We start from the raw sequence: 15956 nt of genomic DNA, 5'->3' as shown, positions 1-15956 counted from the left end.
CAATGGGAGGCTTGTTATGATAAGTCAGAATCCACTCAGTGGCAGTGAGCTTTCTGAGAGGAGTATCTTCTCCTCCTTTGCTATCTTTATAGTACATAATTTTCAGATTTGATCAATACAAGATACCTGCTGAATCAATGAATGAATACAGAAATGGATCATGTGAAATGTGTGGACTTTTCTATTTTTTCAGTGATTTTGAGATACTCATATTTATCTCATTTATAAAATGAATAATAATTTCTAACTTTATCTTCTACAATAGGAAGAAAATAGCTAAACCATGTAAAATCAAAAGAACAGTATTGTCCAAGGATAAAGCTGCAAGTAAAGAAAGAAGGATTAATGAAACTGAGAATTACAGGAAGGAAGTAGGAAATTTACAACAACACTGTAGATATTGTAATGAATGTTATAAAATAAAATGTTATGAATGGTTGAACATAAAAAAAGAAAGAATCTTACAAGTCCATATTTGGACAATTTCATTTCGTACAAAATCTGTTCACAAATGAAAAATTCAGACTAGATTATATAATTGATAATGAGAACTAAAACAAACAGTAGTTACAAATAAATGTCCTTTTTAAACCATAATGGTTTTTAATATACATTGTTTTATAACATTGTAATTTGACTATATCATTCAAACATTTTATAAACGTTATCAGTGATATACCCTTTATTGTGTTGAGTTTTTCTTTCCTCACTTATCTATTTATTACTTTTTATACTTTCTCCTTCCAAAATCTACTGGAACAGTACAACAACAGAGAACTGCCAGATGTGCAGGCTGGGTTTAAAAGAGGCTATGGTACTAAGGATAATATAGCTAATGTTAGATGAATCGTGGTTGAAAGCAGAGTAGCAGAGGAATGTCTCTCTGTGTTTCATTGACTCTGCAAAGGCATGTGACTGCGTGTATCACAACAAACTGTGGGTAACTCTGAGAAGAATGGAAATTCCATATTGTGCTTATGGGAAACCCATAGTTGGACCAGGAGGCATTCATCAGAACAGAGCAAGGAAACACACATGGTTGAAAATCAGGAAGGTTGTACGCCAGAAATGTGCCCTATCTCCATACCTTTTCAATCTATATACAGATCATCTGGGAGGTTGGGCTCTATGCGGAGGACTGTGGCATCAGGATTAGAGGAAGACTCACCAATAATCTGTGTTATGCAGCTGACATAATCCTGCTTGCTGAAACTGAGGAGGACATGAAGTGCTTGCTGCAGAAGGTCAAAGACTGTAGCCTTCAATATGGATTAAAGCTCAACATTAAGAAAACAAAGATTCTCACCACTGGGCCGACTGGAAGCATCATAAGACGATGATCATTAATAGCTTTAGTCTGCTTGGCTCCACGATCAACACTCTTGGTACCAAAGAAACCAAAAGAAGAATTGCATTGGGGGGAAATCCGCTGTCAGAGACTCTCCAGAACACTGAAGAGCAATGATGTCAGTGTGGAAATTATTCTGCACCTGATCCAGGCCATAGTCTTCAAAATTACTTGCTATGTACGGGTCAGAAAGCTGGACAATGACTAGCAATGACAGAAGAACTGATGCCCTGAGCTGTGTTGCTCGAGAAGAGCACTGAACGCTCCGTGGATTAAACAAACAGGTCCATCCTAGAGTAGATGAAACCAGGCTGATCCTTGGAGGCAAGGGTTCTGAAGCTTCATCAGACATACTATGGGCATGTTGCAAGCAGGAGCCAGTCCTTGGAGGGGGATGTCATACTTGGGAGAATGGAGGGACAGTACTGGAGAGAAAGATCTTGGATAAGATGGATTGACTCAGTGACTGGGGTCATGGGGGTATGTTTGTCAGAGAAAATAGGGTTAGCACAGAATAGAGCAGGTTTCAGGGCTATTGTACATATGGTTGCTATGAGCTGCAAGCAATTCGACGGCACATAACAACATCGTGAACTCTGTTATGGTTGGATAACTCATTGCTGTTTTGATGTGCATCTCTCTGATAATGATCTTGAGCATTTTCTTCGTGTGGAGTTTTTTTTTCTGTCATCTGAATCTCTTCTTTCATGAAGTGTTTTTCATGTCCTTTGCTGATTTTGTTAATTGGGTTGATGGTCCTTTTCTCACTGAGGTGCTGAAATTTTCTATTAATTTTAAAACGGAATCCCTTGTCAGATGTGTAATGATCACATATTTTCCAATTGTGTAGATTTTCCTTTTACGGTTTAGAATAAACATTTATAAGCATGTAAAAGATTTAAATTTTAGGATGTCCCAATTGTCTAGTTTATCCTGTACTGTGGTGCATTTTCAGTTATATTTAAGTCTATTTATGCCATACATCGTTTTGTTGTCATGTAGTATCAAGTAGGAACTGACCCATAGGTGACCCTCCAGAGGATTTTCAGATATAGTACATTGCACAGGAGGAGACTGTCCATCCTTCTCCCTCGGAGCAGCTGATGGATAACAACACAGTATGTTTTTCCATTAACGAAGGTCTCCTTTGACATTCTTGGTAGTAATGTTTGTGTAAGTCTTTACTATAAGTAGTAGTTTGTATAAGTCTTTTGAATCTATGATTAGACGTATTACAGAATCCTTCATCTTTTGGATCGCTAATGTTGTCATTGTTTTCCTTATTTCCTTACATCATTCTCTTTGTCACTGTAGTGGAATCCAGTGAACATTTGTATGTTGATCTTGTATTCTGCCACTTTGCTGACTAAAATGGGCATATAGAAACTAATTTTCTTACTGAGTTTTTGTTTAGGTAAACAGGATCTTATCATATGCAAAAAGAGATACTTTGACTTACCTGCTAATTTGGATAATTATTATTTTTCTCTTAGTGTATCTTCTGTGTCAATCACTGGGTATATAAGTACTGATTATTGCTATATTCCTTTTTGTCAGGAGACCCTCTAATCATTATATAATACCCTTTAGTCTTTTATGCTAGTTTGTGTCTTGAAAACTATTTCATCAGAAATTAATATTGCCACTCTGGCTCTCTGATTTCTGGAGGGTGCTATCCACTTTTTTTATTGTCATTTCCTTTATTTATTTTTTTATCATCCTTTGATTTGTAGTTTATCTTCATCCTTGTGTCTAAGATGTGTTTCTTGTAGACAACATAGTGATGTGTTATATTTTCTTATCTATTCTGCTATTCTTTTTCAGCTGTTAGATGTATTTAATCCATTCATCATCAGTGTGATTAACCACAGGCAGGGCTTTATTGCTGTTATTTGCTGCATTCTCTTCTATGGTTGCTAATTTCTTTGCTCTATCTGTGGGTCTGTGTTAATTTTCTTTATGGCTTTTGTTATCTTTTCCTTCATTGTTTTTTTGTTTATTTACTGTTGTTTACTAAGGTCTTTATGATCTTTCTCATTTATATTTTTATATAAAGGCTTCACCATTTTCTTGGAAGTTGCTCTATACATGCAATTTTATTCTCAAGCCTAATACAGTTCATTTTATCTTGAAATCCTCTCCATTTAAAAGTTCTGTAGTAACTACATTTCTTATTCCATCCTTTGTATTATACCTTTCCTCATTTACAGATGTAAACCTCTGGTTTCCTAGTTTTAGTGTCATATATTTATTAAACTTTGTGTATTTTTGTGTCTGGGTTAGTTTCTGAATGTTGCTAGCAGATATGTATTAGATAGTTGACCATCTCTGATGATTCTCCATCCTTTACTATATCTTGCAGGATTTGTCTGGTTTTCTTAAATTCCTTTAGTTTCTATTGATCCTGAAATGTCCTAATTTCACCATCATATCTGAGTGGTAAGTCTGCTGAGCAAAGGATTCTTAGGAGATACTGTTTTTTCCTTTAAAGGTTTTTTAATATATCACAACATTATATTCCTCCTGCAAAGTTGTTGTTATGTGCCATCGAGTCACTTGAGACTCATAGCGACCCTATGTACAAGAGCCCTAAATGCCGTTCTATCCTGTGCCAACCTAGCCATCTCAAACATACTCATTCCCACCACTCCAGTCACAGAATCAATCCATCTCATCGAAGGTCTTCCTCTCCTGCGCTGCCCCTCTACTCTGCCAAACATGATGTCCATCTCCAAGGACCAGTCCCTCCTTGCAACATGCCCAAAGTATGTCAGACGAAGCTTCAGAATTCTTGACTCCAAGGAGCATTCTGCCTTCACCTTCTCCAAGAAAAACCCATTTGTTCTCCTAGCAGCCCATGGTATATTCAATACTCTTCTCCAGCACCACAGCTCCAAGGCATCAATTCTTCTAACATCCCTATTCACTGTCCAACTCTCTGATGCATAGCACATAACTGTGAAGACTGCAGCCCGGATCAGGCGCACCTTAGTCTCCAGCCTGACGTCGTTGCTCTTCAGTACTCTTGAGAGGACCCTCACAGTTGACTTTCCCAATGCAATTTGTCTCTTGATTTCCTGGCTGCTGTTACCAAGAGTGTCAATTGTGGAGCCAAGTAAACTAAAACTGTTAACTATCTCAATCTCTTCACCATCCACGCTGATGCTGCCAATTGGCCCAGTGGTGAGAATATTTTCTTGATGTTGAGCTTCAATCCATATAGGAGGCTGCAGTCCTTGACTGCAAGTGCTTCAGGTCCTCCTCAGTTTCAGCAAGCAGGGTTGTGTCATCTGCATAAGGCAGGTTGTTGATGATTCTTCCATCAATCCTGATGCCACATTCCTCCTCGTACAGCACTACGTCTCAGATGATCTATTCTGCATACAGACTGAAAAGGTATGGAGACAGAATACATCCCTGATGGACCCCCTTCTTGATTTTGAACCATGTAGTGTCTCCTTGTTCTGTTCTGATGACTGCCTATTGGTTCAAGTATAGGTTTTGCATTAGCACAATCAAATGTTCTGGTATTCCCATTCTCAGAGTCAGCCACAGCTTGTTGTGATCCACACAGTCAAAGGCCTTTGCATAGTCAATGAAGTTCAGAGCTTAGTCTTACTGATTCTCCTTTGTAAGTAACTTCATTTTTTCCTGAGCTGCTTGATTTGTTGATAACTTGATTATGATATGTCTTGGGGCTGTTCTTTTGGTTCAAGCCTGTTTAATTTTATTGTTTTCTCAATGTATGTATTTTTCCATTTAAATATTTAGGAAATGTTAATCAAGCAAATTTTCAATAATTACCTCTGTAGTGTTACTGTTTGGTTTTTTTATTCATGTGTCTTTCTATTCTAGAATTCCAATCTCATATAAGGAATTTTTGAGGTTGCCCTACTTGAATTTTATGCTCCTTTCATCTTACTTTCTTTTTCTTTGACAAATTACTACTGAATGATTTGTCTTCTATTTCATTATGTGTATGCTTTGTTTCTTCAAGTCTGTTTTTTCCTTCCAAAGTGTTTTCTGTTTCTGAAATTTTTGTCTTAATGTTCTAAATGTCAACTTGTTGTTTTTGTATTATTTCTAATTTTTATTTGGTATAGCATTTTTAAGATTCATGTAGGATTGTTGGTGGGTTTTTTCCATTTTCTTCTTGTATATATTTTTCAATATTTTATCTGTTTCCTTGAACTTTTTCTTAATCTGATGAAGTTACTTAATTATCACTTATTTGAATTTCTTATCAAGAAATTCCACTAGATTTTTCCCTTTTGGGTGATTTCTGGCTCTAGATTTAGATCTTTTTTTGTTGTTGTTGTTCTACCTTGTCCTGTGTTTTTGACGGGTTAAAAAAAAACAGGCCTACAAGACACTGACATTCTGTTGTTTTTTTAATTACTCTGTTTTGATATATCTGATTAAGCCATGTAAGTATGTAGTATAGCTTGATAGCTTTTAGATAAATTTTAATGCTCAATATGTGAATTCTCAAAACTTCTCTGTTCACTATTTGTGCAGAGAAGCTGGAGTAGACTACTTTGTTTTTGGTTACAGGGTTTTGCCAACCAGGTCAAGCAGAATTCATTCTGTAATTTCTGAAGCAGCTGCAGGAGGTTTATCTGTAGCTATACACTCTAGGGAGTTTTCTGTCAAATAGTTTAAAGGCAAAGGGAAACAAAACAATAGAAAATACCTATAAAACAATCATTGAACATTAGACATTAAAGGAAGATTGTTGTTGTTGTTGATTGCCTTGACAATCGTGCCTAGCACGACTCATAGTGAACCTATAAACAAAAGGCCTGAAGCCCCTCTACAACTATCGATATTTATCAAAGTTCATAGTGTTTCCAGAGGCATGTTATTTAGGAAGTGGATGCTACTCCTGCTTCCAAATACTATTAAACAGTTCAAAGGCAAAGGGAAACAAAACAATGGAAAACACCTATAAAACAATTCTTGAACATTAAACATTAAATGAAAATAGAAAAACCAAACTGAGGTGGATACAAAATAAAGGAGAACCAGAATTGAAAAGCAAGGAAAAGAAGTGCTCAAGGATAGCATATTCTGCAAAGGGCACACAGCTCCAAACGTGGCTGTGGAGCATGTCCAATAAGGGTGCTCAGTTGAAGGGAAGCACTCTTGTTAGAGGTGGAGATCCCACTACAACAGGAGCTGACTCCAGGCCACGTGCAGCACAGTCCACAGGAACCATGCCTGCTTTACAGCTCCAGATACAAAAGGTGTGGACATTGCCTCAGTATACCTAGTCAGGAAATGTAGCCAACCACTGCTGTTGTCAGGGTCCCTATACCACTTAGACAGATGTCAAACTGGTAGCACACTACACTATTTAAGGTTCAGCATTTCATTTATCTACTTATTTAATGTCTCCATTCACGTTTTCAGCCTTCCTTTATGAATTCTGGGTCACAGAATTACTTTATCTGTTGTCTTTATTTCTGGGTCTTTGGTGTGGTGGTGGTGGTGTTACTAAGTGCCATTGAGTCCTAGATGACTCATAGCAACCCTATGAACGAAAGACCTAAACACTGTTCACAGAGTTTCCAGAGATAAGCCATTTTGGAAGTGGATGCCACTCCTGATTCCAAGCTTGTTTTAATCGGGAAGCTCCACCAAACACTGTCCACCATAGGTAACCATTATCACATTTGACACATCAGTGTCACAGTGTTCAGCTTCATAGCGGCCACCTCTGTACAGCAAGCAATGCACAGACCAGTGCTATACCACGTAGAAGAATGTTTGACAAAAAACAATTTAAACCAGGCCTGAGGGCCGCAGATTAAAATCACCCATCTTGGGCTTGGTAGCATAACTTGTAGAGGATGTAAAGTGCCATCTGTCTAGTCCGCCATCTACCTGGACATTGAATTTCTACCTCCTCTTGAAGTTGAATTTTCTTTTGTTACAAAGGAGGGATTCTACTTGTGGACTGTTTATATAGTTCATTCTTAAACATTTACTTACTTTGTTGAAATTCTTCATTCATATTTTTAGATACATTTTTAATGCTTTATTATTATTTGGTGTAGTAGAACATATACTTTCCCAATTTCATTTCATAGTTTTGGTTAGCATCCAGTGGGTAACCCTCTATGTCACAAGGGCTCCTTGACTTGGAATTAAGAAGTTAAAAAGAACTTATTTTAAAATAAAATCTGAGAAGAATATGAACAAGAAAACCTAATCTTGTCACTGGATAAAAATTTATTATCCATTAAATTTACCAAAAATTAATTAGGATATCAGCTCAAACACATTAGTATGTACTAAAGACTGATAAAATAAAAATTTAAATATTGGCTGATTTCTTATACCAAAATGAAATAAAAAGAAAGCATTGGGATAAACAAGATAGAAAGGGATTTTCAGTAAATTAACACCAAATGTTCCACTTGGACTACTGTTGACTGTCTTATTAGGCAGTAGGGTTGATTTTGTGTCTTTATTCTCCTCTTAAATGTAGAATTTTAAGTCCATGTCAGGAAGACCACAGGCATTAGTGGTTTGCTATTTTACACCACAAACTCTGGAGAACTGAAAGTATTTCGTCCTGCCACCTAAATCCAACGCACTGCTTTATTTTTCTTTAATTTCAACTTCTCAGTCATAACACGAAATAGTTTATTTAACTTCTATACCATGTAAGGAGGTTATAAAAATGAAAGAAAAAGTAATAGAGAAATATATCTTATTTCCAATGATAAAATTATAAATTAATAGCTTTTAAAAATTTTTTAAAGTTTTATATGTAATAAGTGAAATGTTGTTTTATGATCCAAAGCCTCCAAAAGGCTAGTATAAAAGGTAATTCCATTTTGACTATCTACTAGTTACGGAAGCAGAGAAAGCAGTATGGAACCAGAAATTTATTAAATAGAAACTTTATATACCTCTGATTGGTCACTTCCACTTTCTTCACATCTATTTTGCTCTTCTTCTACTGGCAGATTTAAGTCTACGTCTGGAGATAAATATATTTATTTAAAATATATATACTTACAACAGTTATATAAAATTTTTCTTTACAAAAATAGATAGCAAATAATATTTTACCAAAACTGTTTCATTCTTTATAATTATACAAAACTTTAAACCAACCATTTGGGGGCGCACTATATTTCACCAGAATTAAGTGATATAAATATCTCAAAGATTTCTTCACAGAGTCAAATACCCAATACAAATATACAAAACAATATTTAAAATCACACTAGGCTGCAATTGCAACATTTTTCAGTTTCTAAAATTATTATTTTTTTGCACCTCTTTAAGTGTACATGAGAGCTCTGGTGGCATAGTGGCAAGGAATCGCACTGCCAAGGTAAAGGTACATGGTTCAAATCCATAAGCAGCTCCTTAGGAGAAAGACAGACAATCTCCTCCTTTGTGATTCAATGCATTTGAAAACCCACTGGAGGGTACAGAACAACAACAAAAACAAGATTAGTGAACAAGGGAGCTCTGGTGGCTTAGTAGTAAGAAGCTGTTCTATAAACCCAAAGAAACATGGCTTGAATCAACCAGCTGCTCCATATAAGAAAGATGAGCAATCATCTCCTCCTGTGTAAAGCAGGGCCTTTGAAAATCTGCTGGAAGGTCAACTAAATGCCAGTTCCCAACTGATGGTACATAACAACAACAATTAGTGTATCTGGTGGTACTAGATTCCCAGGGAGTTGAGCTGCTAACCCAAAAGTGATGCCTCTAATTCACTGGAAAAAAAAAAGTGATGCCTCTCTAGTCGTTCGAATAAGTGAGCCTTGGGGGAAAGAAAAGCATCTTCTTTCATGTGATTTAACCTCCCTAAAGCTCATGGGAAGGTCAGCTGTGAGTTGGTTCATACTGAAAGATAATGAGTCTGAATTTGCCTAGTGCACACAACTATTAATCTAACAAATTTCTCTTCCTCTATTAAAACTCAGTCAACTATGTGAATTCTTCCTTGATTATGGCTGTCCTTCCTCCGGTAAATTAAGTGTCCCTTATCTTTGTTGTTGTTGTTTTGTGCTATGAATGTATAGCGACCCTGTGAAAAACTGCTCTGGGCACTGGTTTATACTGACCCCATTGCCACAGTCATGGTATCATACAGGTCTTCCTCTCCTGCACTGTTTCTCTACCCTTCCTTGCATGATGATGCCCTTTTCAACAGACTTATTTCTCCCTGGCAACATGTCGAAAGTGTGTCAGATAAGAGATTCAAAATTCTTGCCTCCAAAAAGCAAGCTGCTTTTGCCCTCTCTTGGCAGCCGATAGTATATTCAATACTCTTCTCCAGCACCACAACTATATGGCATCAATGCTTATATATCCCTTAGTCATTATCCAGCTCTGAGATGCACTGCAAGAAATTGGGAAGACTATGGCTTGGATCAGGCACACCTTAGTCTCTAGACTGACATCATTGCTTTTTAGCACTCTGGAGAAGTCCTTGACAGGAGACTTTCCCAATGCAATTTGTCTTTTGATTTCCTGACTGCTGGTGCCAAGAGTGTTGACTATGGATCTGAGCAAGATGAAATTGTCTATCTATCATGATGCTTCTCATTGACCTGGTAGTAGAATCTTTCTTTTCCTCATGGAATCTACATTGAAGACTGCACTCTTTGACCTCCAGCAGAAAATGCTTCAAGTCCTCCTCAGTTTTGGTGAGCAAGATTGTATCATCTGCATAGTGCAGGTTCTAAGTCTTCCTCCAATGCTGTTACCACATTGTTTTTCATAAAGTCCAGCCTTTCACATATTGATTGAAAAGATATGGAGAAAAAAAAAAAGAAAAGATATGGAGAAAGGATACATCCTACCCTCACCTCGGTTCAATAGTAATTCTTTTTCTTTCATAATTAGAATATATCAGTACACATGCTTGTATAAACATTTGTCAAATGACTTTTAAAAGAAGATAAAGTTTTACCTTTTATGTGTCCATATAATTTATTATCTTCTTTTTTCTCTTTAGATTCTGGTGGATAAACAATATAATTTGGTGGACCACTCTCAGAGATACTCTGTTAAAATGAACATCAATAATGAGTTGTGGAGAGGCGAAGAGTATTATGCTGAGTGAACTAATATAGTCTCATAAGGACAAATACTGCATAAGGTCATTATTGCAAAAATAGAAGGCTAACTAGTAAAACTAATATTACTCAAGGGCGGGGACTGAGGGAGAGGGGAAAGTGGAAGGGTGAGGATAGTTAGAGAGGTGCACAGAGGTGCACAGTTTGGTGAGAGGAAGTAAAGGGGGAAGAAAATGGGAAGGATCTGGGACACAGTAATGATGGGCAAGGTCAAGTCCAATGGTGATTAATTTTATAAACCATAATGCATGAGAATAATCATATGAAACAAAATGTGAATGAGGAATAGTGTGAAAAACAATGTATACAAACTTTGTAAGGAAATCAATTAAAAAAACTATAAACAAAAAAAGACTTTTGACTGTGAAAAAAATGAGTTTTACAAGTATTTGCTTATCTTTTTCCAAAAGTTCCTATTTTAAATGCAATTAAGACTTGAAATCAGAGAAGCATGTCTTGAAAGCCTAAACATTTATATGGAGAACCTTATCTATATTTTCAGATCAAGTCCATCTTTTATCTTCATTCCATTCTTGACTTTGCAAACTGAGCATGAATGCCTAGGGAAATTGCATTCATATACAAAATAATGACTTAAGTGTTTATTTCAACAAAGAACTAATTCCCAAACAGCAAACTAAATGTTTTACACCAAAAAAAAGACATTTAAAAAGTATGCATTTACACAAATAGCATTAAACATTTAAAATATGTGTCTGAGACAGAATGTTTTAAAACATGATACCTGGCAATATAAGGAGCTTCACAAAATATCATGTTAAATATCAGTAGAATATTGTAGAAGTTCCTTTTCTAAAGTAAGCTAAGGCTAGTAGGAACCTGTTTTCTGTAACAAGGTAAAAGGCAATGCTTGAGGACAAAAAGGGGTTTTGTTTGTTTGTTTTTTATTTATTTTATTTTATTTTATTATTTGTGTGTGTGCATGTACTGTCAAATCAGATCTGACTGGTACAGGAGATTGTCCCTCCTTCCCCGGCAGAGCATCTGGTGGATTCGAACCGTGAGCCTCTGGGATTGCAGTGCAGCTTCTTTCCACTAGGCCACCAGAGCTCCCCGATAAAAAGGTTTTGATGAAATTTTAGTAAGTGTTCACAAGAAGGAAAGAATAGAGAATATTTCATAAGCATCCAAAAGGTGTCAGTAGCTCTGGAGCAAACCCTTTTTCTAAGAACTAGAAATTAAGTGGTTCTAACCCATCAGGCATTCCACAGGAGCCAAGCTGCTTTCATAAAGATTTGTAGCATTGATAACCATATGGGCCAGTTCTATTCTGTCCTACAAGAGCACTGTGGAGGGGGGAAAGAGCACTGTGAGTCACTGTTGATGGAAGTGGCACTTATTATTTGTACATTTTCTTTTCTACTTATAACCAAGAGCCACAAGACTGGTTATAAGATGGTTATATGACTGTCTGTTCCCTGGTCATTCCAAATGTTAAGGGTAAAATGGTAAACAGACATCTCAGATGTGATCCACTGTTCTTTCTGCTCAAATCAATCTCTCAAACCTTCACGTGTCAGCAGGTAACTTAAATGTCATAGCTATCCCACCCAAACTACCAAATCACCCAATATTCTCTAAACTCACATTGTCCTTTTCTCTGAGAGTAACTTGAAAAGGTTTGTTGTTTGTTTTTCTCTTCTATACAACAGTATAAGCTTTCATCTGAATAGTCAGTGTTTTAAATGCCTGACAAACAATTGATATTCAATAACACAAATTTATTAAAAATTAAAACATTTAAAAATCTCATCAGGAACACTACAAGTGTCAAATCATTATATCCTATAAGACATTTTTAGTGAGAATGTACTGAAAACATCAACATAATCCAAATTATAAATCTGAATGCTTATTCTTATTTCTCCATTCTTTTCATGATACTACAGATATTTTATTGTCTTTCAGGTGGTTTTTTTTTAAAGTATCCACAATATTTAATACATATCTATAGTAAATGCCAGGGTGATCACTGTGTCTCACCTTTGTCTAGCATCCAATTTGTTACCACATTTACTTATTAAACACATTTAAGAAGAAGATATTAGTACCATTTCTATGAAAAAAGTAAGTGACAGTTCAGTAAAAATACAGTGTTCCTATTTATTACCATCAATCTCTGAGAGACAGGTGGTAGTTTTAGGAATAAGGTAACTAACATTTGAACTGGTTAGATTTCTTCCTCCTAAATCTCACAACTGGTAAGTCACAAAACTAGTACACTAACTTTTATTTGTACTGCTATGTAACATCTGCCTATATCTAAGGAGGTAACTAACTGTCCATAGTAGTTACCTAAGTATAATTTCATCATTATTTCATATTTACATTATTAGAAGCATGGCTACCAGAGGTACCCAATACATTCTATTTAACCAAAAGCAGCTAATAAGCACCTCTGGAACAAATTCTTTTTAATACAATGTATTAATATTCTAATGCTTTTACTTCTTCTTAAATGCTCCTTGCAGATCTACTTGACCCTACAAATGCAAAGATAAGTTCAAATCCCAGGCATGACCTGTCCAGGATCCAAATAGTTTAAAAAGAGAACAAACTAACGAATATACTATTTCTCCCTTAATCTCAATAGGTCATTTACACCTGAAATTATATATTTTGTTATAGATTGATATGGCATAATTCTCTAGTTTTTAAGGAAACTTAACTTCAGAATCCAACTTCCACACCATAGGGGTTTTTTTCCTTTGGTTTTTATCGCTGTTGCTGTTGTTGTATTTAGCACCCTGACTTTTGGCTTCATAAGCGAATGCTTAAATTAACAGAACTGTACTACGCAACAAAATTGTATTTTTAGTATATGACTATAAGGTTTAAAAATATAAAGATATTAATTCCTTATGGGCATATGCATAGCTGAGACAGAAAAGTCAAAGCACCCTCTTTCATCTTTAACATTAATCTCTATTTACGTTTTTGTTTTTTGAACACACTATTCCAACTAGAAATTTTCTTTTTTTATATCTTTTATGCTGACTTACATACAGAAGTCATATATAGTGTGTTTTGTTTATATACATTGCATTTCATGCATTCTTCCATTCACCCTGTGTTTCACATTATCATTCTCATTTCACATCCTTACATTTTTTAAAAAAAATTCTAGTACCTCAGAATCCCAAGGTGAGTCATCATCCTCTGCTAATCCTGTTGATATTAGATCTATGAAATAAAGATAAGATTATTTACTGCTTGAATATAAAGTACACATATCATTTTAACACATTCATTAATATTTTAATAATCTAAAAGTGACAGAAAATAATTTCAGTGGTTTTAAGTACATTTAGGGAAAAATTGTTGTTATAGCTGGGATACCTATGAAAAGGCCAGCTTAAGAAACATATGTAAATGGAATAGATTTTTGGATCAGCATGTTATCTGTCACTCAAGTTCTTTACAGAAGTATTCAAGTATGGAAAACTTTCCAATATTCACTAACTTACTATTTGTATTTTGGTTTGCTTCATCGACATCAGATAAGTTTTCAGTATTTCCTTGCTCACTTAGAACATTATCAAAATTATCAACACCATTTTCTTCTTTTTCAATTGCTGATGTTGTTGCTGCTCCCTATAAATGGAAAAAAGAAAACAAACTTTAGTAAATATCATATTTACTCACTCACTCAATTAATCAATAAGGTAACAGACACTGAAATATAAATGAGACAGTTTTTGTTCTAGGTTCAAGTATAGGTAAAGATACATAAAAACAAATAAGGATAGAAAAGTATTATTTACTAATTATATGAATACAATTAATAAGTTATAATAAGAGCACAAAGGAGTCAACAATCAGGTCCACCTGAGGAGTTAGGGAAATGTTTTGAAGATAAGGCCATATTGTGGAAGATGTTTAGAGTTCTCCGGGATGCTTACAGGACATGCTTGCCTGAGCAAATGGATATGGAATGAAACAACTTGTTAAACAAAAAATTTTTAAAAGTCATGTAGTAAAACAGAACAGTTATCAGGAGTGAACATTTTCTTTTTCAGGTAACAGAAAAGGCACTGAAGTTTTTAAGCAGAAGAGTTACAACTGTTCCAAATATATCTTACAAAGGTCACTTTGGTAGTAATGTAAAGATGAACCACAGGGACAATGTCTTTAGTTTGAGACATGACAAAATTGAGGCACCCAGGTGAGAAAGAAGAAGGATTTAGATAGGGTTGGAGGAATAAATGACATCATTCAGAAAAAGCAAGTAGAATAAGAAGAATAAACCTAAAGTATATTTAACTGGTATAATTAAACAACATCAAGCTAAATAAAATAGAAATTCTTGTCAAGTCAGTTCTGAGTCACAGCTGACTGTTTATCAGGTTTATGAGGCTGTAAATTGCACAGGAAGAGACTACCCATCCTTCTACCTTGGAGCTGCCAGTCGATTTAAATTGCCAGGGAAGCAAAGTCTTCTGGCTTAACAGTACAACTTGCTAAAATGGACTATATCATCAATGCTCCCTAAAGCTATGCAGAAATCAGAAATTTTTAAAATTAGAATGCAACAGAGAAGGAGTAGGAGCAGAGGGGTCAACCACAGGATTGCAGTTTGATGAGTGGAGGGAGGGGATACAGGAAATGGGCAAGATCTTGTGGGGAGCTGAAAAGACAGGGTAAGATGGGCAAGGTCCAATGGTGATTAATTTTATAAAACATAATGACTATATGAAACACACTATGGAAAAAAGAGTATGAAGTACAATGTATATGAACTTTGTTTAGGGGTTTTTTTTTTTTAATATTAACTTTGTAAGCAAACTAGTTGTTGTTGTTGTTATATGCCATCGAGTCGTTTGCGACTAATAGAGACCCTATGTACAAGAGCTCTAAACACTGTTCGATCCTGTGCCAACCTAGCCATCTCAAACGCACTTATTCTCACTGCTCCAGTTACAGAATCGATCCATCTCATTGAAGGTCTTCCTCTCCACTCTGCCAAACATGATGTCCATCTCCAAGAACCAGTCCCTCCTTGCAACATGCCCAAAGTATGTCAGACGAAGTTTTAGAATCCTTGACTCTAAGGAGCATTCCGGCTTCACCTTCTCCAGGACAAACCTGTTTGTTCTCCTAGTAGTCCATGGTATATTCAACACTCTTCTCCAGCACCACAGCTCAAAGACATCAATTCTATTTCTATGAACCCTATTCACTGTCCAATTCTCTGATGCATAGCACGTAATTGCGAAGACTATAGCACGGATCAGGCACACCTTAGTCTCCAGCCTGACATCGTTACTCTTCAGTATTCTTGAGAGGTCCCTCACAGCTGACTTTCCCAATGCAATTCGTCTCTTGATTTCCCGGCTGCTGTTACCAAGAGTGTTGATTGTGGAGCCAAGCAAACTAAAATTGTTAACTATCTCAATCTCTTCACCATCCATCCTGATGCTGCCAATTGGCCCAGTGGTGAGAATCTTTGTTTTCTTGATGTTGAGCTTCAATCCATA

At 35.9% G+C, this 15956-nt stretch overlaps 1 pseudogene; it reads right to left on the bottom strand.

Moving 5' to 3' along the window:
- LOC102867008 overlaps nucleotides 1–15956 on the bottom strand; it is a 123525-nt pseudogene that overhangs the window by 67893 nt on the left and 39676 nt on the right.

Source organism: Elephantulus edwardii, unplaced genomic scaffold, assembly GCF_000299155.1.
Source record: "Elephantulus edwardii isolate Elephantulus edwardi_28Jun2011 unplaced genomic scaffold, EleEdw1.0 scaffold00054, whole genome shotgun sequence".
In the NCBI taxonomy this organism is placed as follows: Eukaryota; Metazoa; Chordata; class Mammalia; order Macroscelidea; family Macroscelididae; genus Elephantulus; species Elephantulus edwardii.
Note: the sequence above shows the minus strand (reverse complement) of the source record. Positions and strands in the feature narration are given on the sequence as shown.